The sequence below is a fragment of the Macaca mulatta genome, chromosome 20 (assembly GCF_049350105.2).
Source record: "Macaca mulatta isolate MMU2019108-1 chromosome 20, T2T-MMU8v2.0, whole genome shotgun sequence".
Classification (NCBI taxonomy): Eukaryota; Metazoa; Chordata; class Mammalia; order Primates; family Cercopithecidae; genus Macaca; species Macaca mulatta.
This window is the reverse complement of record NC_133425.1, coordinates 77,905,056-77,931,387: the sequence shown is the minus strand read 5'-3', so window position 1 is coordinate 77,931,387 and position 26,332 is coordinate 77,905,056.

Sequence of the window (26,332 nt, the reverse complement as noted above, 5' to 3'; positions counted from 1 at the left end):
TGAACATTTTGTTTCCTTAAGTGTTGATCACTAGAAATCATGCTGGGTTCACTAGGAGGCATTTGTACTACAAAATTGCATTTGCTTCCTTGATAATATCACTTCAGTGAGAGAAGTAAGAGCATAATGTACCTTGATTTCAACAGGGCACATAACAAGGCTCAGTAGAGACTTTATGCACAAGATGGTGGCATGTAGTTCACGTGTTACATTGATCATCTAAATCAAGGATTGATATGGTTTGGGTCTGTATCCCCACCCAAATCTCATGTCGAATTGTAATCCTCAGTGTTGGAGGTAATTGGATCCTGGGGACAGACATCCCCCTCGCTGTTCTTGTGATAGTGAATTCTCACGAGATCTGGTTGTCTGAAAGTGTTATAGCACCTCCCTCTTCACTCTCTCTCCTCCTTTGCCATGGGAAGACAGGCCTGCTTCCCCTTTGCCTTCTGCCATGATTGTACGTTTCCTGAGGCCTCCTCAGTCATGCTTCCTGTATAGCCTGTAGAACTGTAAGTCAATTAAACCTCTTTTCTTCCTAAATTACCCAGTCTCAGGTAGTTCTTTATAGCAGTGTGAGAACAGACTAATACAAGGATCAGCAAAATTTTTCTGTAAAAGACCAGATAGTAAATATTTTAAACTTTGCAGGCCATATGGTCTCTGTCACAACTATGACTCGATTCTGCCATTATAGAATTTCACACTATGGGGTGTGAAAGCAGCCACAGACGGTATGTACCAAATAAATGTGGCTGTGTTCCAATAAAACTTTATTTACAAAAACAAGCTGCAGGCCTGATTTGACCCACGGGCCATGGTTTTCCAATTCCTGGCCTGCATGGTTGATTGTACCTGTAAAGTAAACCATGGACTGAACCGGCAAAAATCTCCATTACAGGGATATGAGGGAAGGTTGGCTACATTTATGAGTGATACAAAGCTAGGAGAAATATCCAATATGATGGATGACAAAGTCAAGTTTTAAAATCATGCTGAGGAGCCAAAACTATTAGTCTAAATTAACTTATATGGTTATTTGATTAACAAAACATCATCACAACCCAGTTAAGCCACATTCTACCAACAAAGTAAAGGGTAAGTTAGATGTAGCAATAATTGCTCAAAAACAATCTGGCATTGGCAATATGCTTCACTAATTATCCATTCGCTAATTCATTCATTCATTCACTCACTCATTTAGTTTGCAACACTAAGCCTTGTTTACTATAACCTCTGCATAGTGCTGGAGTGGTTTTGATGATAAATAAAACAGCCTTAGTCCTTAAGGACACATAATACGGTCTATTGAACAGGACTGGTGACTTTCATTTCATTCATTTATTCTTTTTTTTTTTTTTTAAGCAACTCAATATTGCAGCCAACAATGTGGCAGGTCCAGAATATGGTGTTGAAATGACAAAGGCAAATAAGACTTGATCTTTACTTTTCAGGAACTCAGGAAATAATCTTGGAAACACAGACGCCTATGTAAACTGATAAATTACAATGCAGCATGGTGTAAGCTGCTTCAGAAATACGAATCAAATATTGTGAGAACAGAGAGGATGAAACAGCTAACTCACTCTGGAGGAGTCCACGAAACCCTAATATTTGGGCTGTTTTTAGGAAGTGGATTAGGAGTTTGACTATCAGACGTTAAAGTATTATCCAGTGTGTGACAAATGTTTGTGCCTGGTGACAAACAACTATGAATTCCTGTGCTTTGCTTAGCGTTCCAGTTAATAAAATCATCTATTAGATCATAGGCAATTTTTTAAAGAGAATATTTTCTTGATAATTTCAATGTTGCTTACAAATTTGACTATCAACCCTTAAATATTAATTATGCTGCAGACACAAATGTAATCTCTTAGTTGGGGTTTCTCCAGAAGCATTCTCTGATAGGAGTTTGAGAATATACAATATATTTGGAAGCTGTAGGGCCATCGGCAATGGAATGGGCAAATCAATTTGGGGAAACAGAGTCAGCCCCTATGGGATATATTATCAAGCCAGTAGGTGACTAACCATCCTGTGAGGAATGGATGGAAAGCCATGCCTCAGAATTATCCTGGCCAAGGGGCAAGGGAGGTGGGGTTTCTATACCCCTACACCTGTTAGTCATTAGGTAGGGCTGTTATCCCGGATTGGTATTGAGGGCAGTCAATTCCAGGGCACTTCCAACCCACCCTGTGCACATATGTGGGTGTGTCCTGGAAGCCTGTGGGTGGCCCATGGACAAAGATGCAGTTCAGCCTCAGGGATTCAACTGGAATGCACAAAAATAGGGATGTGAAGGCCCAAGGCTAGAACATCAGCACCAGCTGAAGTTGCTATGCACACTACATCTGAGTCTTTCGAAAATTTTAGACACCTTCAGGAACAGACAAAACATATAAATAATGCTTGCAAATGTACTAAAACACACTAAAACCAATTCTAAAATAGCATTTCATTCATTGCTTCATTATATGTATACTTGAACTTTCAGTTATCTAGAGTTATTGCAATGCAGTTTGTATTACTTCCTGGAGTTTTCATTATAATATTTTGACAGTTTCCTTTTTTTTTTTTTTTTTTTTTTTGAGATGGAGTCTCATTTTGTCGCCCAGGCTGGAGTGCAGTGGCGGGATCTCGGCTCACTGCAAGCTCTGCCTCTCGGGTTCACGCCATTCTCCTGCCTCAGCCTCCGAGTAGCTGGGACTACAGGCACGCACCACCACACCCAGCTAATTTTTTTGTATTTTTAGTAGAGACCCGGTTTCACCGTGTTAGCCAGGATGGTCTCGATCTCCTGACCTCGTGGTCTGCCCGCCTCAGCCTCCCAGAGTGCTGGGATTACAGGCGTGAGCCACTGCGCCCAGCAACAGTTTCCTTGATTGCATGTATCATAAGCATACCCAAAGTATAAGAATAACTTCTCAGACCAGCTGAGGTTAAAAATCCCCTAAGGTAATGCAAGCCTGGCCATGAGGCTGACCAAAGCCCATTCAATACACCCTTATGATACAACTTCCTAGGTACAACTTTTCACATAGGTTTTCTTTTTGGCAACTTTGGGATCTCGCCACAAATTGTGTGCTTTGAATGTCTTGTTGGGCTGGTATTACACCTCTTTGCCTCTTATGCTGTCATTTAAATTTATTGCTCTGTTATGCTAGCATTATTAAAAATCCACAAATTTCTACTCTTATTATAATCTGTACAGCTTTCCAGAGGTTTCATCTCCTAGGAGATGAGCAACTGGGTCTGTGTACTTAGCATGAGTCTCAAGGACTTTTGGCTAATTAATCATTTTGGAACATCTCCTTCTACTTGGTCATTTACACATGACCATCAGTGCTGACCTGTCCTGCCTGAACTTTCAACATAATCTGCTTTGCTATTTTTGGAGTTGACTTATGCACATTTGTCTAGCTTATTCTTTCTTAATTACTCTGACAAAAGCAAGTATATATTTCTATGACATATTTAAGTGCTTTATTGAATAAAATAATTTTATTTTTGTTTTATTTTATATTTTTAAATATAAAAATATTTTTTATTTTGCCCTAGTTTTATAATAAAAGGACAGGCTCTGGAGCCAACAACATAGGTTCAAATTTAGGGTCCCCCCACTCACCAGCTGTATGGACTTGGAAAAGTCACTTAATCTCTATGAAATTCTATCACCTCATTTGTAAAATTGGATTATGAGAGCCTACTGGGGATTTTTGTTTTGTATTACTTGAGTTATTTGATGTAAGGCACTTAGCATGGCACCTGGTGATATGGGTTGGCTTTGTGTCTCCACCCAGATCTCATGTACATTTGCAGAGGAGAGGCCTGGTGGCAGGTCATTGGTTCAGGGAGGCAGATTGCCCCCTTGCCGTTCTTCTGATAGTGAATTCTCATGACATCTGATTGTTTAAACGTGTGTAGCACCTTCACCTTCACTCTCTCTCTCTCCTGCTCAACCATGTGAAGACATGCCTGCTTCCCAATTTGCCTTCCACCATATTTGGAAGTTTCCTGAGGCCTCCCCAGCCTTGCTACCTATACGGCCTGCAGTACTGTGAGCAAATTAAACCTCTTTTCTTTATAAATTACTGTATTAGTCTGTTCTCATGTTGCTAATAAAGACACACTTGAGACGAGGTAATTTATAAAGGAAAGAGGTTTAATTTGCTCACAGTACTGCAGGCTGTATAGGTAGCATGGCTGGGGAGGCCTCAGGAAACTTACAATCGTGGCAGAAGAGGAAGCAAACAGGTCCTTTTCCATAAAGCGACAGGAGAGAGAAGGAGGAGAATCAAATGAAGAGGGAAGTCCTTTATAAAAGCATCAGATCTCATGAGAACTTACTATCACAAGAATAGCATATGAGAAACTGCCCCCATGATTGAATTATATGCCCACCAGGTCTCTCCCATGACATGTAGGGATTATGGGAATTACAACTCAAGATGAGATTTGGGTGGGGACACAGCCAAACCATATCATTCTGCCCATGGATCCTCCCAAATATGATGTCCTCACATTTCAAAACACAATCATGACTTTCCAACAGTCCCCCAAATTCTTAACTCATCCCATCCTTAACTCAGAAGTCTAAATCCAAAGTCTCATCTGGGACAAGGCAAGTCTCTTCTGCAAATCAAAAGCAAGTTAGTTACTTACGAGATACAATGGAGGTACAGACATTGGGTAATACACACAAATGGGAGAAATTGGCCAAAACATAGGGGCTACAGACCCCATGCAAGTCTAAAATCCAATACGGGAGTCATTAAACCTTAAAGTTCCAAAATGATCTCCTTTGACTCCATGTCTCACGTACAGGTCACGCTGATGCAAGAGGTAGGCTCCCATGGCCTTGGGCAGTTCTTCCCCTGAGGCTTTGCAGGGCATAAACCCCCTCTTGGCTGCTGTCACAGCGGGTATTGAGTGTCTGCAGCTTTGCCAAGTGCACAGTGCAAGCTGTTGGTGGATCTACCATTCTGGGGCCTGGAGGACAGGCTCCACTGTCCTCACTCACAGCTCCACTAGGCAGTGCGCCAGTGGGAACTCTGTGTGGGGGTCCCAACCCTATACCTCCCTTCCACACTGCCCTAGCAGAGGTTCTCCATGATGGCTCTGCCTCTGCAGGAGACTTCTGCCTGTACATCCAGGTATTGCCATACATCTTCTGAAATCTAGGTGGAGGTTCCCAAACTTCAGTTCTTGACTTCTGTGCACCGACAGGCCCAACACCACGTGTAAGCCACCAAGGCTTGGGGCTTGCACCTTCTGAAGCAATGGCCTGACATGTCCATTGCCCCTTTCAGGCACAGCGGGAGCTAACACAGCTGGGACTCAGGGAACCATGTCGCAAGGCTGCATAGAGCAGGGGGGCCCTGGGCCTGGCCCACAAAACCATTTTTCCCTCCTAGGCCTGTGGGCCTGTGATGGGAGGGACTGCTGTGAGAGTCTGTGACATACCCTGGGGTCATTTTCCCTACCATTTTGGCTATTAATATTCAGTTCCTTGTTATTTGTGCAAATTTCTGCAGCAAGCTTGAATTTCTCCCCAGAAAATGGGGTTTTCTTTTCTATTGCATCTTCAGTCTGCAAATTTTCCAAAGTTTTATGATCTGCTTCCTCTTGGATGGTTTGCTGCTTAGAAATTTCTTCCACCAGATACCCTAAATCATCTCTCTCAAGTTCAAAGTTCCACAGATCTCTAGGGAAGGGGCAGAATGCTGCCAGTCTCTTTGCATAACAAGAGTGACCTGTACTCCAGTTCCCAAAAATTCCTCATCTTTATCCACCTCAGCCTGGACTTTGTTGTCCATATCACTGTCAGCATTTTGGTCAAAGCTATTCAACAAGTCCCTAGGAAGTTTCAAACTTTTCCACATATTCCTGTCTTCTGAGCCCTCCAAGACTCTAGGAGGTTCCAAAATTTCCCACATTTTCCTGTCATCTTCTGAGCCCTCCAAATGGTTCCAACCTCTGCCTGTTACCCAGTTCTAAAGCCACTTCCACATTTTCGGGTATCTTTATAGCAGTGCCCCATTCTCTGCAGTACCAATTTACCATATTAGTCCACTCTCACATTGCTAATAAAGCCATGCCCAAGACTAAGTAATTTATTTAAAAATAATAATAATAAAAAGAGGTTTAATTGACTCACAGTTCCACAGGGCTGGGAAGACCTCAGGAAACTTACACTCACGGCAGAAGGGGAAGCAAACACATCCTTCGAAAGTAGAAGGAGAGAGAAGAATGAGAATTGAGCAAGGGGGGAAGCCCCTTAAAAAACTATCAGATCTGGTGAGAACTCACTCACTATCATGAGAATAGCATGGGAGAAACTGCCCCCATGATTCAATTACACTCCCACTGGGTCCCTCCCATGACACGTGGGGATTATGGAAACTGCAATTCAAGATTAGATTTCAGTGGGGGCACCGCAAACCAAATCAATTGCCAGTTTCAGGTAGTTATTTATAGCAATGTGAGAATGAACTAATACAGATAATTGGTACTGGAAGGTGGAGCATTGCTATAAAGATACCTGAAAATGTGGAAACAGCTTTAGAACTGGGTAATGAGCAGAGGTTGAAACAATTTGGAGGGCTCAGAAGAAAACAGGAAAAAGAGAGAATGTTCAGAACTTCCTGGAGACTTTTAAATTGTTGTAACCAAAATGCTGATGGTGATGTGGACAATGAAGTCCAGGCTGAGGTTGTCTCAGATGGAGATGAGAAACTTATTGGGAACTGGAGTAAAGGTCATTTTTGTTACGCATTAGCAATGAATTGGAGGCATTGTGTCCCTGCCCTAGAGACGTGTGGAACTTTGAACTTGAAAGAGGTGATTTAGGGTATCTGGCAGAAGAAATTTCTAAGTAGCAAAATTGTTCAATATACGGTCTGGCTGCTTCTAACAATGTATAGTCATATACTTGAGCAAAGATATGACCTGAAACTGGAAATTATATTTAAAAGGGAAGTAGAGCATAAAAGTTTAGAAAATTTTCATCCTGGCCATGTGGTAGAAAAGAAAAACCCATTTTCGGGGGAGGAATTCAAGCTAGCTGCAAAAATTTGTGTAAGTAAAGAGGAGCCAAATGTTAAGAGCCAAGACAACAGGGAAAATGCCTCAAAGACATTTCAGAGACCTTCACACCAGCCCCTCTCATCACAGGCCTGGAGGCCTAGGAAGAGAGAATGGCTTACTGGGCCAGACTCAGAGATCTGCTGCCCTCCACAACCTCAGAACACTGCTCTCTGTGTTGCAGCCACTCCAGCTCCAGCTGTAGCTAAAAGGGCCCCAAATACGTCTCAGGCCACTGCTCCAGAGGGTACAGGCCATAAGGTTTGGTGGCTTCCATTTGGTATGAAGCCTGTGGGTGCACAGGGGGCAACATTTCAGGCTTAGGAGCCTCTACCTAGATTTCAGAGGATGTAGGGAAACACCTGGATGTCCAGGGAGAAGTATGCTGCAGGAGACATGGAGATCCTCTACTAGAGCAATGTGGAGAGGAAATGTGGGGTTGGAACCCCCACACAGTTCCCACTGGGGCGCTCTCTAATGGAGCTTTGAGAAGAGAGCCACCATCCTCCAGACCCTAGAATGGTAGATCCACTGACAGCTTGCACTATGTGCTTGGAAAAGCCACAGGCACTCAACACCAGCTATGAAGGCAGCCACAGAAGCTATAACCTGCAAAGTCACAGCAGCGGAGCTGCCCAAGGCCTTGGGAGCCTACCCTTTGTGCCAGTGTGACCTGGATGTGAGACATGGAGTCAAAGGAGATTATTCTGGAGTTTTAAGATTTAATGACCACCCTGCTGGGTGTCTGACTTGCATGGGGCCTGTAGCCCCTTTGTTTCATTTGATTTCTCTTTTTTGGAAAGGAAATCTTTACCCAATGCCTGTACCCTCATTGTATCTTGGAATTAACTAACTTGTTTTTTATTTTACAGGCTCATAGGTAGAAGGGACTCACTTTGTCTCAGATGAGACTTAGGACTTGGACTTTTGAGTTAATGCTGAAGTGAGTTAAGATTGGGGACTATTGAGAAGGGAGAATTGTATTTTGCAATGTGAGAAGGACATGAGACTTGGGAGGGGCCAGGGGTAGAAAGATACGATTTGGATTTGTGTCCTTGCCCAAATCTCATGTTGAGTTGTATTCTCCAATATTAGAGGAGGAGTGTGGTGGGAGGAGATTAGATCACGGGAGCAGATTTTCCCCTTGCTGTTTCATGACAGTGAGTTCTGATGAGATCTGGTTGTTTAAAAGTGTATAGCACCTCCCCATTCACTCTCTCTCTCTCCTGCTCCACCATGTGAAGATATGCCCTGCTTCCCCTTTTGCCTTCTGCCATGACTAAAAGTTTCCTGAGCCCTCCCCAACCATGCAACCTATACAGCCTGTAGAACACTGAGCCAATTAAACATTTTTTCTTTACAAATTCCCAGTTTCAGGAAGTTCTTTATAGCAATGTGATAATGGACTAATATATTTGACATGTAGCAAGCCCTAGATAAGCATTTGCCATTATTGTTTTTCCCAACTCTCCCATATTTATTAAAATCAACTGCAGCATAAAATACATCCTATGATCTTTGTCTTTTGGTATAAAAACTACCTTACACACTTTATAATAATTTTTCTCTACTCAGTAGCATTATTAACTCACAATCTTTCATGGATACAATCTTTCCCAATTAATTATAATCATTACTAATATTTTCCTATTATTGATGCTCAAATTGCTACCCCTTAGCTGGTGGGAGTTCCCTTAAACTGGATTCTTTGTCCATATAGGACATTCCTGGTGAGTTTGAAGCAACCTTTCTTTCTGGCAGCAAGAGGGCATTCCAAACCCATTCTGTCTTTTTTCCATTCCTAAATACATGGAATAAACAAACATCCTTGTTTTTTTTAATGTAGTGTTAACAAATGAAATGTAGGTACTGGGGTAGATAAAGGTGCTGGGTAATGCGTGCCAGTTGCTGCTACTGATGAGCCATTTTTAGCCATGATAGAGCTATGTTATTTTAAAATCACGAGTTCGCACTTATCTTTCTTAATACAACAAACTAGTTTGTGATATCCCACTTTTCAGCCAGTGTGGGATTTTTTGATTACTACAGTTTTATCGTAATAGTACAAAGAAGGGTAAAAATGAGAGGACACGGAAGGCAAAGAGAACAGAATATATAAAGGCAGAATAGCAAAGTTGCAGTCTTCCATGCAGTGACTCAGGGATCCAAACTTATCTATATATATGTATACACACACACACACACACACACACACATAAATACACACATATATATGTGTGTATATATATGTATGTGTGTGTGTGTATGTGTGTGTGTGTATATATATCTTTTTTTTTTTTTTTTTTTGAGAGACAGTCTCGCTCTGTTGCCCAGGCTGGAGTGCAGTGGTGCGACCTCGGCTCACTACAACCCCTGCCTCCTGGGTTCAAGTGATTCTCTGCCTTAGGCTCCTGAGTAGCTGGCAAACTTCTATTTAGCGGCCCTACCTTCCACTGGAGCTGGGTGCTCTTCTCTAGATCCCCTGCATTTGACTAGCAGTTGAAGGAAGAGAGAGGGTGGAGGATCATGCATGGAAGGTTTTAATGGGGTAGCTGTGGTTGTAATGTTCATCATGTACACCTATTCTATTAGACTGCCCTGAACATGAGCCCAACTAAATGAAAATTAAGCTGGAAAATGTAATCTAGCTAGGTGTCCAGGAAGAAAAGCAGCATGAGTAGTCTCTACTGTATAGAACTGTGCCTGATTTTGTTCCCCACATTTTTAGAGCCTCTTCAGCTCAACATCAGAAAGATTTAGGCCCTCAGTAAATACTTCTTGAACTGGCAAGGCGCGGTGGCTCACGCCTGTAATCTCAGCACTTTGGGAGGCCGAGGCGGGTGGATTACGAGGTCAGGAGATCGAAACCATCCTGGCTAACATGGTGAAACCCCGTCTCTACTAAAAAATACAAAAAATTAGCCAGGCGTGGCAGTGGGCGCCTGTAGTCCCAGCTACTTGGGAGGCTGAGGCAGGAGAATGGTGTGAACCCGGGAGGCAGAGCTTGCAGTGAGCCAAGATGGTGCCACTGCACTCCAGCCTTTGTGACGGAGCGAGACTCCATCTCAAAAACAACAACAAAAAAAAACTTACTGAACTATTGAATAGTACATGACACAAGGCTGAAAAAGTAGCTTGGGACCAGGTTGCCTGGGGTCTTGAATATCACACTGCCTAAGGTGGCCTTTCTTACAGAGGCAGAGAGTCTTCCTATCAATAGTGCGCTGAGGCTTCCAGCAAAAACAAATGCAATTCAATACGGATAAGAGAGGACAGACAAGAACCAAGGAAGTAGTTGTCTTACCACCCACCGTATTTCACTCATTTCTGGATATCATCTTATTGAAAAAACTTCAATGAAGTAGGAAGCATTTGAAGGTCAACTGAAATGATAGAAGTTGCAAACTATTGCCTCTGAATATAACTGGAAAAAAATAATATGCTGTTCAAGCAAGAGAAGGGGAGACTCAGTGGGAGGGTGTGCAGGTGGCTGGGGTATGGAGACCAGAAGTCTCAAACCAACTGAAAATCTCTGGGAAGTCCCATGCCAATCCCAGAGAGACTTGTGAGGTAGAAGCCTTGAAAGTAATGCGGCTAGAATTATAGAGCATTTGCAGTTTTGTTACTGGCTTATTTCACTTCGCATCACTCCCTCAAGTTTCATTCATGTAGTATGTGACAGGATTTCCTTCCTTTCTATGGTTCAATAATATTCCCTTGTATGTATATGCCACATTTTGTTTATTCACCTGTTGATAGGTATTTGAGTGGCTGCTACCTCTTGAAATATACTTACTATAATACTACTTTAAAGGGTTGAGATAGAAAAGGAAGGAAGGGAGGGAGGGAGGTAGGGAGGGAGGAAGGGAAGGAGGAAGGGAGGGAGGGAGGGAAAAGAAAGGAAGGACAAACAGATGGAAGGATGAAAGGAAATTAAAAGAGTAAAAGGTAAAAAGGTGATGTTCTAGAGAGCAACTAACAATCTACCCCAATGGTGAAACCCTGAGATGTAGTGTCCCCCTAGACCCGCAAGGAATAGAGATCTGATCCACCCAGGCTTCACCTTCTTGCTCCTCCCTTAGGGGCAATAATGGTTTTGAAAGGCTGCTTCCAAGATGCCCAAAGTCCTATGTTTCTGATGGCCTCCTTCTGCTGAGAGGTCTGCAACATGGGCTATTGTGCACCCTGGATTCAGAACGTGAGTGAGTACCCTAAAATGCTGACATGCCAACTCCCGCAGAATTTCCAAGAGCTGCATTCCATTTCCAAATCCCCATTCTTTTCCTCTGGGATTATTTCCAATCTGTGAATATGGAATGCAGCTTGTGATTATAAGTTCTGGTGTTGAGATCAAACAGACCTAGGTTTGCAAACTGGCTTCTGCCTTCACAATCTGTGTGTGTTTGAGGAAGTTAATTGATTTGCTTGAGCCTCAGTTTCCTTGGCAATGAAATGAGAATAATAAAAGTTCTCTCTTGGTTCTTTCCTCCAGATCTGCTCTCTACACATCAACATCCTGCTCTCTGCTAGGGAGACCAACCTGTATGAACCATACCAGTGGTTCTCATTCAGGACGGTTCCCCCCACACCTCCCTAGGGACAGTTGGAAATATCTAGAGATGTTTTTGCAGATCACAAAATGAAAAAAATAAAAATGTACTCTGCAAAGTCACTGGAGTGGAGCTGCCCAAGGCTTTGGGAGCCTACCCCTTGCATCCGTGTGGCCTGGATGTGAGACATGAAGTCAAAGGTTATTGGCATCTGATGGGTAGGGGCTAGGGATGCTGTTAAACATGCTATAATGCATAGGATATTTCTCTACAACAAAGAATTATTCAATCTTAAATGTCAATAGTTCAGAGGTTGATAAACCTTGGATTACCTCAGCAGGTTCTCTTGCCCTCTGGATTCTGGTTGACTTCAGCCAGTGGAGAGGCCTAGCAGGAATCAGCAGAGGAAGGAGAGGAAGGTTAAGCTACTGATTCCCACTGCTCCCACTCCAAAGGGTTACCTTGAGCTGGCTGTGTACCTCCATCAAAGGCCCTTGCTCTACCCAAGGCAGGCTTTTCTCCTTCTGGGTTCTGGCAACTGCTACCTATCTTCATCTTTTTGGCTTAGGGCAGGTAACATCTCTGTTGCTACCTTTGTAAAGAAGGTAAAAAGTGAAAACGTGATGTTCTGGACAGCAACTGACAGTCCACCCCAATGCTGAAACCCCGAGATGCAGTGACCACCTGGACCCACAATGAATAGAGATCTGATCCACCTGGGCTCCATCCTTCTTGCCCTCCCTTAGCGGCAATAATGGATTTGAAAGGCTGCTTCCAAGATGCCCTAAGTCCTATGTGTCTGATGGCCTCCTTCCGGAAGGTCTGCAACATGGGCTACTGTGCACCCTGGATTCAGAATGTGAGTAAGTGCCCTAAAATGCTGACATGCCAACTCCCACAGAATTTCCAAGAGCTCCATTTCCAAATCCCCATTCTTTTCCTTTGTAAAGAAGGTAGCAACAGAGCTGTTACCACCCCTAAGCCAACCATTTTTTAAAAACATAGTACCCTTTCAAATTAACCCTCCTCTAATTATCATAATTTTATTGTATCATCTGTTTCCATGTAGGATTCTGAGTGGTATCAGGACCAACCTCATACAGCTGTTACGAGCTTTCAATGAGATAATAGATAGAAACGTTTGGCACAGAGAGAGGCCTGTTGTAAATGCCCAGTAAATCACAGTCTTCTCACAGGTCCACTTTGGGCATTGCTGTTACTCTGGGTGCTCTTGACAGATGATCCTCCCTTCACATGAGCCACCTGAAAATTTCTTTTTTAATTTGCAGCATACTTAAATCTTAGGAGTAGATCATTTTTTTTTCCACAGCCGTGCTCCAGTGTCCAGAGAGAGCCTTTCTGCCATAGAGCTCAAATATGGCATTAAAATATGTTGTGAGTTGGAAAGCCTCTGCAGAAATTCCAGGCCTATATCTGCTCTCAGACTGCAAGACATTATTTGTGTTCCTGTCACATAAATTTGGGAGCCCTGTCCATGCTGGCCTTTTTCTCTCCAGGTTTCCTGACTCGATAGTAAAAATGGATGAGTCCAATTTTTATTCTTAGTGCCAGGAGGAAAATGGTAGGGTTATAGCCCACTGCAGATATAGTTGGACAAGATTCAAACTAGGCAAGGGAAATTGCCATGCTTCTACCCAAGAGAGCATGGGGCCTCGGGCTGCTTCACCATGGGTGAAATGCAAGACCGGAGTCTGGGCATAGAGCCTATTTGAGGAAATGGAGGGGCCTATGGGGCAATTCATTCCTTCATCCCAATAATATATATTGATATTCTGATGCTTTGGCATTTAAGCTTCTTCCACACTCTTACCTCCAGGATAGAGAACAGTAATAATTATGGATACTCTTCACATACCCATTCACAGTCTCGTTTAGAACTTGCAAAAGCTCTACAAAGTAGATGTTCCTATTGACCCATTTTAAGATGAGAAAACTGAGAGCTGGGGAGGGTAAATCATGTACTCTAGTTTAGTGGTGAATTAGGGTTCATATGCAGACAGTTGGACTCTAAGGTCAGACAGACCAGTATGAACATAAAAAAGTTATTTTGCCTTGCTGACTTTCTGTCTTCTATGACACAGAGATCGTGGTACCCACCTGACTGTCCCGTCTATAGCCAATACTACAGACTGGCAGCTAGCACTATTATTAACGAGAAAGGAACTTCCAGTCTGTCATCCCTGAGTTCCAATCCTGCTCTGCTTCTTAACATCTATGCCCCTAGGGTAAATCATTTAACCTACCTGGGCTCATTTTTCTTATGTGCAAAACGTCCGCCTTACATGGTTACCATGAGGAGTCAAAAATCAATGCAAAGCTCTCCAAAGTGGAGCACACACACTCCAAGGTGGGGCTCAGGATGATCCACTGGGGTACAGACAGAATTAGAATTTCTACTTATAATTGATTTAATTTGTCTTCAAAAAAAAAAAGCTTTTCTCATATTTAATGTATATCCGGACACTTGCCACCCACTTTTTTTTTTTTTTTTTTTTTTTTTTTTGAGACAGGGTCTCACTCTGTTACCCAGGCTTGAGTGCAGTGGTGTAATCATGGCTTACTGCAGCCTCCATCTCCCTGGCTCAAGTGATCCTCCTACCCCAGTCCGCCAAGTAGCTGGAGCTACAGGCATGTATCACCACGCCTAGTTAAATTTTGTATTTTTTATAGAGACAGGGTTTTGCCATGTTGCCCAGGCTGGTCTCAAACTCCTGAACTCACATGGGATCTGCCCACCTCAGCCTCCCAAATTGCTGGGATTCCAGGCATAAGCCACCGCACCCAGGCTTGTATTTGATCTGTATGTCAACTCTTTTCTTTATTTTGCAATGCAAAGTAGCTGGTGACACCCCCTCATTCATTCACTTGCTTTTAGCGAATTGCCTTTTGTGGCAATTTATATGTGTCTGGGTAAATTTATGGGTTATAATACCAAGTTTTGTGACATAAAAAACATCCCTGCTAAGAATCTATTTATTAAAATACTAATGGGTAAATGCAAGTGAGCTGCTGGAAAATGATAAAACTCACCCTTCTTCCACTTCGGTTAGGGTTCTTCACGGGCCACCTTAAAAGGCAAAATAAATGATGATATAAACAGTGCTGACAAAACACTGCCCACCACCCGTTCAAAGCAAACTGTCATAAAATGGTTTGGATATGGATTTATACCCATTCTTATTAATCACAAATTTTTCCCTCTGTCTGACTTGTACCTGGAGTTACCATCTAATGATAGTCCATGACCACCACAATTAGCAACACATCAAATATTAGTTATTGTAACTTAATTTCCTCCTTTTAGAATTGCTTAAAACTTGCATATGTTTCATAAGGTACTCAAAACACACCCTTTGACATTGTGTAAGTGGCTAATCAAATGTAATTATATCAGTGGCATGTGCTTCAAATCACTTTTGTGGATGGGGTGAACAATTTTAAAAGTGTGGGGACACCTAAGCTTATGTATATAATAAGGTAATTAACTCGAAATCTGCCATGCTGTAGATTCTCAATAAAAAGCAACTGTTATTAACAATTTCCTATTTATTGAGCATTTATTGCATATAATTTTTTTACAAATCTTAAAAACACTTTTATTATGAAAACTTTCAAACACCCAAAACATAGAATCACTTAATGACCCCCGTGTACCCCAAACCCAGCTTCAACAATCAACGTCATTTTGCCAAACCTGTTTTATCTCTTCCCCCATTTATTTCTCCAAATTACTTTAAAGTAAATCCTGTATCATTTCCCCTGTAAACAGCTCTGTATAGATCTCTAACTGATAAAGACTTTTGTTTAACCACCTTGCCATTTTCACACTAAAATTATCTTAGTATTACATTATGCACTACAACATACACACACTAATTCTCTTAATGTCATCTACTGTGCAATTATTATTATTATCTTTTGAAAATGCAAGCAGGATCAGACTCCTCCTGGGGTACCCCATCTTCTCTCTTTCACAACCATACCCATTCTCTACACAGAGGCAAAGTCTAACACCACCGGCTCCTGCTGTCCCCACCCCAATCCCCTGCTTTTCCCTTCACACTGTGGGCCCATTCCTTCTGGAGTCCCTGAAATACCCTCCTCAGTCCCTCCCTGCTCAGCACTCTGCCCGGCTGGCTCCTTTCCCTGTTCTCCCCAGAGCCAGCTCCTTCTCAACCTTCAGGCCTCAGCTCTAAGGTCACCTTGGCAGAGGGGCCTTTCTCAACCGTCCATGCAGGACCCTAGTTGCCATTTTTGCTCCTTCACTGTGATGAGTGCTCATATGTCTCTGAGCACTCATCACAAAGCTGAGGTTTGTAACTTGCTTCTTGCCTGTCCCCATCATTGACCAGGAAGAGCTGGGTCTGTTCTATTCACTAGCCTTGTCCTGGGGTTGAGCTGAAGGCTTGGGAGACAGTAGCAACCAACACATATCGTTGAACAGAAATGAACAATGAAACCATGATCTTACCCCCTGCTTCCTGTTCATTCCCATCTTATCTTCCAGCATCTGTTCTTGCTTCTCCTCCAACCTGTACGGTCTTCTACCTTCTTCTCTATGGACCACCTGTCCTTCACCACATCCTCTCCATCCCCCTGAATCTGTCCTCGCTTCCCTCACCAAGTTCATCGTATCGCTCATGCATCTCTCACCCTCACTATACACTGTGCTCCTTGAAAACCCATGTTTCTGTCCTACTCATCTTTGTAGTCCTGCACAGTGCCTGGAGCACAAGCCTGGGATCTCCATCAAGTTTTTAGGACCAAAAAAAGGAATCATCTGGGCGGGAAGGCAGAGTTAAGCGCAAAGGGCCAGGGAATGCAGAATAAATAATATAGCAAGGCTCAAGGACAGGGCCCAAGGACATAATGGAATGTCATACCAGGAAGGTTTGGATCAGTTGTTGAGATCTAAACGCTGAACAAGTGAGAAGGTCCCAGGCTTCCATTTAAGGACATGCCAGATGTGATCTCGGGGAGATGGAACCCTTTAAACAAACCTAGAATAATCAGAATATAAGCTCCGCTAGGAAGAAGCTCCCCTAGGGGAGGAATTTTTATCTGTACCGTTCACTGCTGTATCTACTATGCTTGGTACATAGTAGGTGCTCAGTGAAGATTTCTTGAATGAATAAATGAATAAATAAACTCAGGGCTGGATGAAGACAAGGCAGAGGTACAAACTGGAGATAAGCAGAGGCAGGATAATACCTATTTCCTCAGCAGCCCTGGGAAGCACCTAAGAAATAAGACACAAACCTGCCAACCCTATGATGGTCAATACCAAACCTATTTCATTTAAACTTGTATTTCCAATATTCAACTGACTCTGGCTCCTAACAGTGCTCAATTTGTTGTGGAATACATGGCTGCTTTTGCAAGATGAATGCCAGCATTATTTAGCTTCAGATGAATTAGGGTTTTCAAAGCTCTTCATGTCTTTAGTGAAAATTCTATATTAGTTCAATTTCTAAGTTTTTGTTAGCTCTGTTTTTAAGCGTTGGATCAATTCCAACTTATCAATCAAGGTCAGAGCTGTCATTAGAGCATCTGCTTTGCTAACATGAGTATGTTTATATTTTATTGAGTTTTCTATTTTTACAAGCCTAACATACTAGTACATGCCAGGCCATCTCCAGATTAAGACACTATAAATGGAACAGCAGCATCTTATGAGCTATTAATAGATTGTCAATGAGGAAAGGAGAGAGGTTCTGAAGATACATAGCTTTGGCAAATTTTACATTAAATACAGAATTATTCAATGCAGGATTGCTCAGAGCCTTTATTACATTAATGTGAAATTATGATTCCACTAAGAAAGGGTGCCAGAAGATGTAGTTCTCAAAGTTATTTATTGGTGGAACCCTATTTTAGGTGTTTTTCATGGGACAGCATTTAGCAATTCTGAGGTTTTGTTCCCAGAGCCCAGCTTAGAAAACGCTGTTTTCCACAATACCAAACCATGAGGCTTTTTGCAGTTTCCAAACCACTTAGTTTGCTTAAATAACTGTTCTACCATAATTAAGGGAGGTGTGCACTTATTCACACTTCTCATCCACTCCTCTTGAGAACAGAAGAACAAGAATCCAGAGAGACTGGGCTTTGATATGAGCTTGACTTAATACAAATTACAGCTCTGCCACTTACCAATTGTATAACATCCTACAAATTAATTACTTCTTAGCTTTAGTTTTCTCATCCATAAAAATAAGAACAATGACAGCACAGTAGACAGATGCCATAGACATCATGGTCAGTGATATGCTTGACAGGGTATGGCAAGGCCTGGTACAGAGTAGGCAATATTTCATTCATGAAATATCAGGCACAGTGGAAACTCTGGATGTAGCTATAAACAAAACAGACTGAAGTCCCCCACCCTTGGGAGATTCTAGCCCAGCAGCGATAGAAAGGTAGACAGAAGTGGACAGGACTCCCCAGATAGTCCCCAAAGTGCAGCCAGGGTGGACACCAGAACTCTAGGGCAACATGAGAAGTCTCTGGCCAAGTTCCTGGTGAAAGGAAAATTGTGAATTGTCCTGTTGCCAAGATCCACCTGAATGCTGCCTGTGCACAGTCACTGTAGCCTAATTCATAGCAGAGGATGCCTTGATCCCTCCTGCTCCCCAGTATGACGGGGGCTCAGAACAGCAGAACACCTGTGTAGCCTCACACTACAGTGTCTGGACACACATGCCAGCCAGCCCCACAGTGAGGACCAAAGACACAAAAGGAGATCATTTCAGGTGAAACTCATCAACTGTAATGAAATCTCCATGTTTGCTGCCAGAGACTGATCCCACAGACACTTGCAGGTGATAAAGCCAGGCCAGGAGGCTGGAGCCCCATTTATTATAAAGCGGCTCCTGCAACTTTTTGAAACGGCAACCCACACCTCGATGAGCAGATGCTCTGTGCTGTTTTGTACTTGTCTCCCAATGATGGAGCCAAATGATCCACTGAGCTGCCTGCATCTTCTCCATCAGCTGCCTGCCTGGAAGATGGAGAAGTTGGTCTCTAACTGCACTTTATTTTTCTCCTTCTGCTTGCCTTCCTCCCATGGCAGCTTTCGTACAGGCACTGGGCATTTAATTGTACATGCCACTATTCATCGTGTCCAGAGCTCAAGCAGGGGCTGCTGGCCCTAGCTTCTTCACACTGCAGGCTGAGCGCGCTCTGATTCCTGTCCCATCTGCTTCATGAATCATAGTTCATGTTCTCATAATGATCTCATGTTTTGGGCTCAAGAGGGAGATCCTAGGAAGCTCAAGAAGAAGGTGAAGTATTTAGTTTGCACCAAATGAGGAACACAACTGTGCATACTTCCTTTGTATATCAATTAGCAGCATATGGTGAGAGCCAAACACACTAATAAAGTTATAAAGAAATATAGGGGTAAGGGAGACAGATGCTTCCTCATAGGTGCTGGCAAGAACGCATGCTGTTAACGTTGCCATTTCCCAAACAGATTGTCTGAACACCTGCGGACGTTCAAGGGCCCTCCTACTCTCAAGTACTCTCCTTGGTGTCTCTTTCAACAAGATGGTCGTAATTCAGGGAGAGGTATGGTGTTTAGGGTGGAGAGACTATGTGACAAGTTTCATCTCACACCTGAGGCCGGCTGGATTGCTGTGTTGAGAAGGATTCTAAGGCTGCACTTGGGCTCAGTGGGAACAAAGGCAAAAATCAGTTATTGTGTTTGTCATAGTGGGACATGGAGCAGGAAAACACACATGCACCCATTGGACCTGTCGGCAAATGGAAAGAGTCCTCACTGACAAATCGAACATCCTGCAGTCCTGAGGAAGTCATTCCCTTTCCTCAGCCTTGGTTTCCTGATCTGTAAAATCAAGATGGAGATAATATTTCCATTATGGTGTCATGGTAAAGATCAAACCAATGAAGTGTGTAATAAGGCTTTGAGAGCTAGAAGGCATTATGCAAATAGGAGGTAATATACTTGTAAAAATATCTATGTATGCACCTGAGTGTACGTGTGTTTGCTTTTCTAATGCTCTAGAGAGACGTTCTGAACCTTGGCACTTTGATATTTTGTATTGGATCATTCTTTGTTAGGAGGGGCTGGCTTCTGCCTTGGCCTCCACCCACTCCATGCTGGTAGCACCGCACCCCTCAACAGTTATGACCATCAAACATGTCTCCCAGACATTGATTGCCAAATGTCTGCTCAGGAAAAGTTGCTCCCAGTTGAGAGCCACTGGCCTAGCGCAGTAGTTTCTCCTCTGGCTGCACATTAGACTGACCTTGGGGGGCTTTTATAACTATGTCCATGGCAGGCTTAAGCTCCAAACAGGAAGTTTGTATTTAATTGGTCAGGGATGGGTGGGGCATCAACAGTTATCCCAAGGTGATTCCAATACACATTGCAGAATTGAGAGCCTTTCACAAAAGGAAGGAAGGAATCCTTTCTAAGAGAACATAAGTTCTCCTCTCTGGAAAGTTACAACCCCATGGGTTCCCCAGCTGTGCCTAAGACATGAAGCCACATGCTCTTTTAGGGAAAGGCCAGGGGTCCTTCTCGTGGGGAGAAATCAAGGAGAAGGTTCCCCATGCCCCAACCCAATATGCAATGTCCTTCCTCTATTTAACCACAAGAATTTTATTTTTTTAATGAGTTTATGAACAATGTATCCTTTCACAGATGACTGAGAGAATGTCATGAAGAAGATAATGAAACAGGATGGATATCCATGCACATCCATCTTGAAGCAACTTTTCAAAGACAGTGGAAGCCCTAACATCCCTTTGATGAAACGATGCTACACAGAAACATAGCAAGTAACATATGACTGGGTACAAATGGTAAAATTAAAGGCAAACATTGTTGATGAGCTCACCAGAGCTTGAAGTATTGAAGCACAATATTAGCCTTGGTGGAAAATAACTTCATTGAAATATGTCCTTCCTGCCACACAGCTTTCCTAAGACTCTGAAAGCATTCTGTCTCTTTCAGCCTCTTGCTCTCTGTCACCAGGCATTTTCAATAGAATGAACAGAGAAGACAGTTTGGGAATGAAAGTAAAGGATAATTGAAGTCTTGCCATGATCTATTGTTACAACCGAATAAGCAGAAAGACAAATAAGCAGAGAGACAAATACGCAGTCCCTGCTTAGACCCTCATGGAAGCCCTTCAGCTCCTGGGGCCAGCGGAACAGGCAGTCCATCAGCATATACTTACAGGACACCCAACATAAATAAGTCACTGCGCTATGCTCTCCAGGGGATACAAAGATGGATAAGATGCAGATCCTGCCTTCTAGCTGTTTGTAGTCTAGTTAGGGACCTATAAAAACATGATCAATAATACTGCATGGCCTGAGCTTAAGTCCAAACGAATGACATCAAAGAGAGACACCAAGCTGGCGGTTTCACAGGAAACCAAGCAAACATTGGACATAGAGACCCATCAATGCAGTCAGTCCCCCGGCATTGTTTCTTATGAACTGATGTGCACACATCTGTTAGTCTCCTGAATGAAGGAGGAAAGCACCCAGCCAAGAGTCATGTGACACAGAAAAGCTGGAATGACGCCTGTATCCTGCTTGGACACAGCAATCAGCTGTGTCACCGTGTAAGAGATGGGGGGTGGAGTAGGCACAGGCAGAAGCAAAGAGGGTAAGGCAGAGGGTCAGAGGCAAGTGTCACCTCCCCTCTCTGAGTGGTGAACAATGGCTAGACCAGCAGGGACTTATGGAGGGTGCAGAGAAGGGGAAGCTCTTGCCCTCTGCCATGGAGCAGAAGCAGCCTTTGGGGCAGACCTTGGTTTTTCAGCAGAGAAAAACAGATCTCAGTATGTGGCAAGGATATGACCAGGGTGCTCTCAGGAAAGCAGCATGAGACTGTACATATGTGGCCCCTGTGTGTCACCCTTTGGGGATTGCTGGACACATTTGGCTTATCTTTTAGGGATCTTTCAGCAGATATCTTTATTCTGAGCTTGGGAGCTGGGGTAATGCTCTATGATACTAGTGGATGGGTAAAAGGAAGATAAGCAGAAAACACAGGAGGAAAGCCTGCTTTGAATATGTTTGCCTGTAAAACTATGTGTGAGGCGAGCAGTACTGTAAATAATCAGCACTACACCGGTTGAGACCAACATGTCACTAGGATCAAGCCCCTGAAATCTCTCTTGGCCAAGGATGTTGTGCTTGAATCATGACCTCTAGCCCTGGGGGTGTCAAGGAGCCTGATCTGGTGTCTCGTGTCACCAGTGAGTCTTTGCTTGGGCCACTTGAGACTCCAGGGGGGACTTTCAGATTGTTGCTATGAGGTTACCACCTAGTCCAAGCCCCTTTCTCCACTTAGGGCTACCACCTAGTCCAGGCCCCTTTCTCCATTACCTCTTAACTGGTCTCCTTGCCCCGAAAGCATATGCTTCATACAAGAAGCAGAGGAAGCCTTTTGCAGCTCCAATTAGACCTCAGCACTGCCCTGCTCAAAAAACTTCCAGTGGCTTCCCTTCTTACTTATGGTGAAATTCACATTTCTTTCCACACACATTTGGCCCCACAGTGTCTACCCTGCTTCCTTCCCAAACTTTTCCAAACTCTGTTTTGCTCATTTCATTCCAGTGCCAATGGCTCTGGACATCTAACCCATTTTCTTTTTTTTTTTTTTCTTGAGACGGAGTTTTGCTCTGTCGCCCAGGCTGGAGGGTAGTGGCGTGATCTCTGCTCACTGCAAGCTCCGCCTCCTGGGTTCACGCCATTCTCCTGCCTCAGCCTCCCGAGTAGCTGGGACTACAGGCACCTGCCACCACACCCGGCTAATTTTTGTATTTTTAGTAGAGACGGGGTTTCACCGTGTTAGCCAGGATGGTCTTGATCTCCTGACCTCGTGATCTGCCCGCCTCGGCCTCCCAAAGTGCTGGGATCACAGGCATGAGCCACCGCACCTGGCCCCTCTAACCAATTTTCTACCCAAGAGTCTTTACACTTGCTGCCAACATGTTATTCCCCACATACCTCATAACTTTTCCATCTCCTCATTCAGGTCTCCACTCAAATATTATGTCTCCAGACAGCCCCTCCCTGACCGTGTTCCCTAAAGAAGCCCCATCTCTTTCTAGCTCCTTACCCTAATTAATATTTCTTCATAGCACTTACCTCCCAAAATCACATTATAAATTTACTTAAGTGTTTATTGTTTCTATCTCATATTAGGATATAAACTCCAAGAGGACAATCTACGCCTGGACCCTAGAACAGTGCCTGCCACATACTAAGTGCACAACAAATACAAATTCAATGAAAGATTGAACAACCTCTTCCAAAACTATCAGACAAATTGCTGAGAGTTCTCACCCCTTTTTTGAAGGAAGCCACTAACATGCACTGAGCTCCGTGGTTACAAAAGCTCCCCAGGACTTTTGGCCCTAACTGAACAGTCCTGTTTGTTCCCCAACCATCCTGGCATGCATCAGCATTGGTGGTTGATTCACTATTTTTGTTTATTTGCTTTTGCTTCTCTCTGCCCAGGGGAGTATCATCCCCACAAAACAAGAATCCTGCCTGGTTTGTTAATTGCTATAACCTCAGTACCCACAAGGAATAGATGCTCAGTAATATTTGCTGGACATAAATCCAGCTAAGCCAAGATTCCATCGGTTGGTTAGTATTTTGCACCCAAGGGCCAGATCTTACATTTACTATTACTAAATAGTATTGTGTTAGATTCAACTCATCATTCCTGTCCACTCCAATCTTTGAGATCCTGCTTCTGTCATTCAGCATATCACCATCCCTGGCTGTCTATGGAAACTTCATAAAGCTGCCGCCACATCATTTCCAAGTCAGTGACAACAGTACAGACAAGTGCTCTCTGTTCCGGCAGACAACGCTCTTCCTGCCTCCTTTGTCTCATTACTGATCAAGTTGTAAAACTCAGGGTTTAGCCCTGGCCCCTCCTCTACATACTGCCCTTTTGCCACCCCACTCTCCAAAAGGAGGCACAAAATACGCTATGGGCTTGGGAGCGGGATAGACCAAAGTTTGAATCTCCCATTCTTCATTTATTTGCTTTGTAAATGCTGTTAATTCCCTTTGCTTCTTGCATTTCAGTTTCCTTCATCTGATACATAGAGATAAATTTACTACCTCTAGAAGTATTGTGTGGACTCAACACAGTGACAGAAAGTACCCAATACCATGCCAGGCACTTGAGAAATGTGTGATCTATGGGCGTTTAAAACAAAACAACTCTGGCAGGTCAAATTTGGAAACAAGAGAGGAGAGTGAAACCCAGATATTTCACTAAGTCTTTTTCAAGACAAAGTGGGTGCAGGAGGAAGCCCAATACCTCTGCAAAATAGTCTCCACACTCAAAGGTCATGTAGACAGTTGTGGCCACTGGTTTCATGTTCCCATTAAAGTCCCCATGCATCCCTGTACTTGAAGAAGGGTTGCAGGGCTTGTACATGGAGGACGAAAAAAGGGGTGAAGTGCATGGGAACACAGGGATACCGGTGGACTGTCGGAGGGCCAACTGGCAGGCCCATGGCTCCTCACTCCGCCCCACCGTCCTTACAGCACCTATTCAGCATGCTCACCCAGCTGGCATTTTTGCATGTACCTAAGGCTTATTTAAATAGTGGGGCAAATGGTTAAGATGGGGAAATAATAACAAAAAGCTCTGGGAAAGGTATGCAAATAGAAAACTCCACAAATGTGGAGGAGGCTGCAAGAACAAAGAGAATCAAAAACATTATCAACATACCCCAGGTGTGTGCTCACTGGGAGCCTGAGTGGGTGCCAGGAGGGGAGGAGGGGCAGCCCCTGCCTGCTCAGGGTCTTATACCTGATTTTATTTATAAGCCTGCTGTCTCTGTCGAGCTCCAAAGAAGCCTGGCAGATGGAGCTCAGCCATATTTGGGAGTGGAGGAAAGTGTAAATTAGGTGTTTCCCATAACGTCTCTTCTCAATACACTTCCGGTAATATGTTCACCTGATAAGGCAGCCCCAGAGATGCGTTAAAAATGATGTCCAATGTCACTGCCCTTCGGCTCAAAGCTCTCAGTGGCTTTCACCTTCCTCAGAATAAAGGCTACCCTCCTTTCCCTCCAGCTAAGACTGGCCCTCCGACTTCAGCCCCTCCCTCCTTTCTGGCTCCATCTAGCCTATTCTGTCTTTGCAGATCCACAAACCCACCCCCAGGGCTCTCATCTCAGCTCTTTGCTCATTTCTCTCTCTCCTCTTTCAGTCTCAAATGTCTTGGTCTCTTAAAGCCTTTCTCCGTTCATGCAGACTAACTGCAAACCCTCCATCCTCCTGACTCTCCCTTTCTTGGGTTTGTCTTTGTTGGCACTGACCACCATCTAACATAACTTATATTCTGCTTCTTACTTTTACAATCTCTTTCTCCTAACTAGAACGTAAGCGCAATGAGGACAGGGCATTTTGTCTGTATCTCCACTGGCATCTCCCTAGCATTGCCAACTTTACCTGGCACATGGTGGGGACTTAATAAACAAAGATTTGTTGAATGAATGTCCTTTTGTGGAGTAAAGCTACACACGTTTCTTCCTTTTTTTCTTTTTTCTATCTCGTCACCTGGTAAGCTGACTAAAGGAACTAATTCCTGATGAAATGCGCGTGCTCCGCACCTGGCACAGGATACATACTTAATTATTGGCTGCCATTATGACTGGGCAAGTTTAACCTCTGTAAAGTGAGCATTGGTGGCACTGCTATCCTCATTATGGTGCTCAAAGAGAAACAGAATGAAGATAGTGGCAGACAGCAAGGCCCAGTTTGGTGCTACTGGCACAAGAAGGAACTGGGAGCAGGGCTGAACCAGTGAGTGGGACCCTCAGAGGTCAGGTAGAAAAAGCTGAGAAGACAGAGGGTAGAAATTATAACAGGAGTGACTTCCTCTAGCCTGTGGTCCTTCAAACTACAGGAATAGCCATGCCAGCAGCTGCGTGCATCTTGGTTACAGCTAACTATGGATGGCGATCCCTTCCCACCCCGTTCCTGTTCCCCAAGGAAAACCATTTTCTCATCACCCAAGTAAGCAAGGCCCAGAGCCGAGTCTGATTCCTACAGGGGCTCCCACTCTGGCCAGGCTGCATGGATTGGCACATCCAATGTGTTGGGCCACATTTCCCACAGGGCAGCCAGTTGCATGCTATAGAACTGAGGGCAATAAAGGTGGTAAGTGCACACCAGCCCCTTAACAACACCACTGTTATACACAGAACATCGGATGGGCCTCAGGGGCTCTGCATGGACTGGCCCCTGGCCCTGTTCCTCCCCTCCCTTCTCAGGGCTACAGTCACACTGGCACCTCCAGTTCTTTGAGGGCCTTTTGTCTGGACACTCTTTCCCCTCTCCGGCATGTGTTCATCTCCCGTTCCTCTTTTACGTCACATGTCCAATGCCCCCTCCTGACAGAGGCTGTTTCTCACTTCCCAGGGCTGTCTCCCACTTGTATAACCTTCCCTTTGTTGCATCACATAGGCATATGGTAGGGTGTGTGTGTGTGTGTGTGTGTGTGTGTGTGTGTGTGTGTGTGATTATAAATTAGTTAATGAGAATCTCACTCACTGGAACCCATTTTCCCGGAAACAAGTCTAAATCCTCTCAGTATCATTATCCTCAATTTATCATCTCTTCTCACTCTGTTTTCAGGCTCTCCATCAAGACAACAGTAGGTC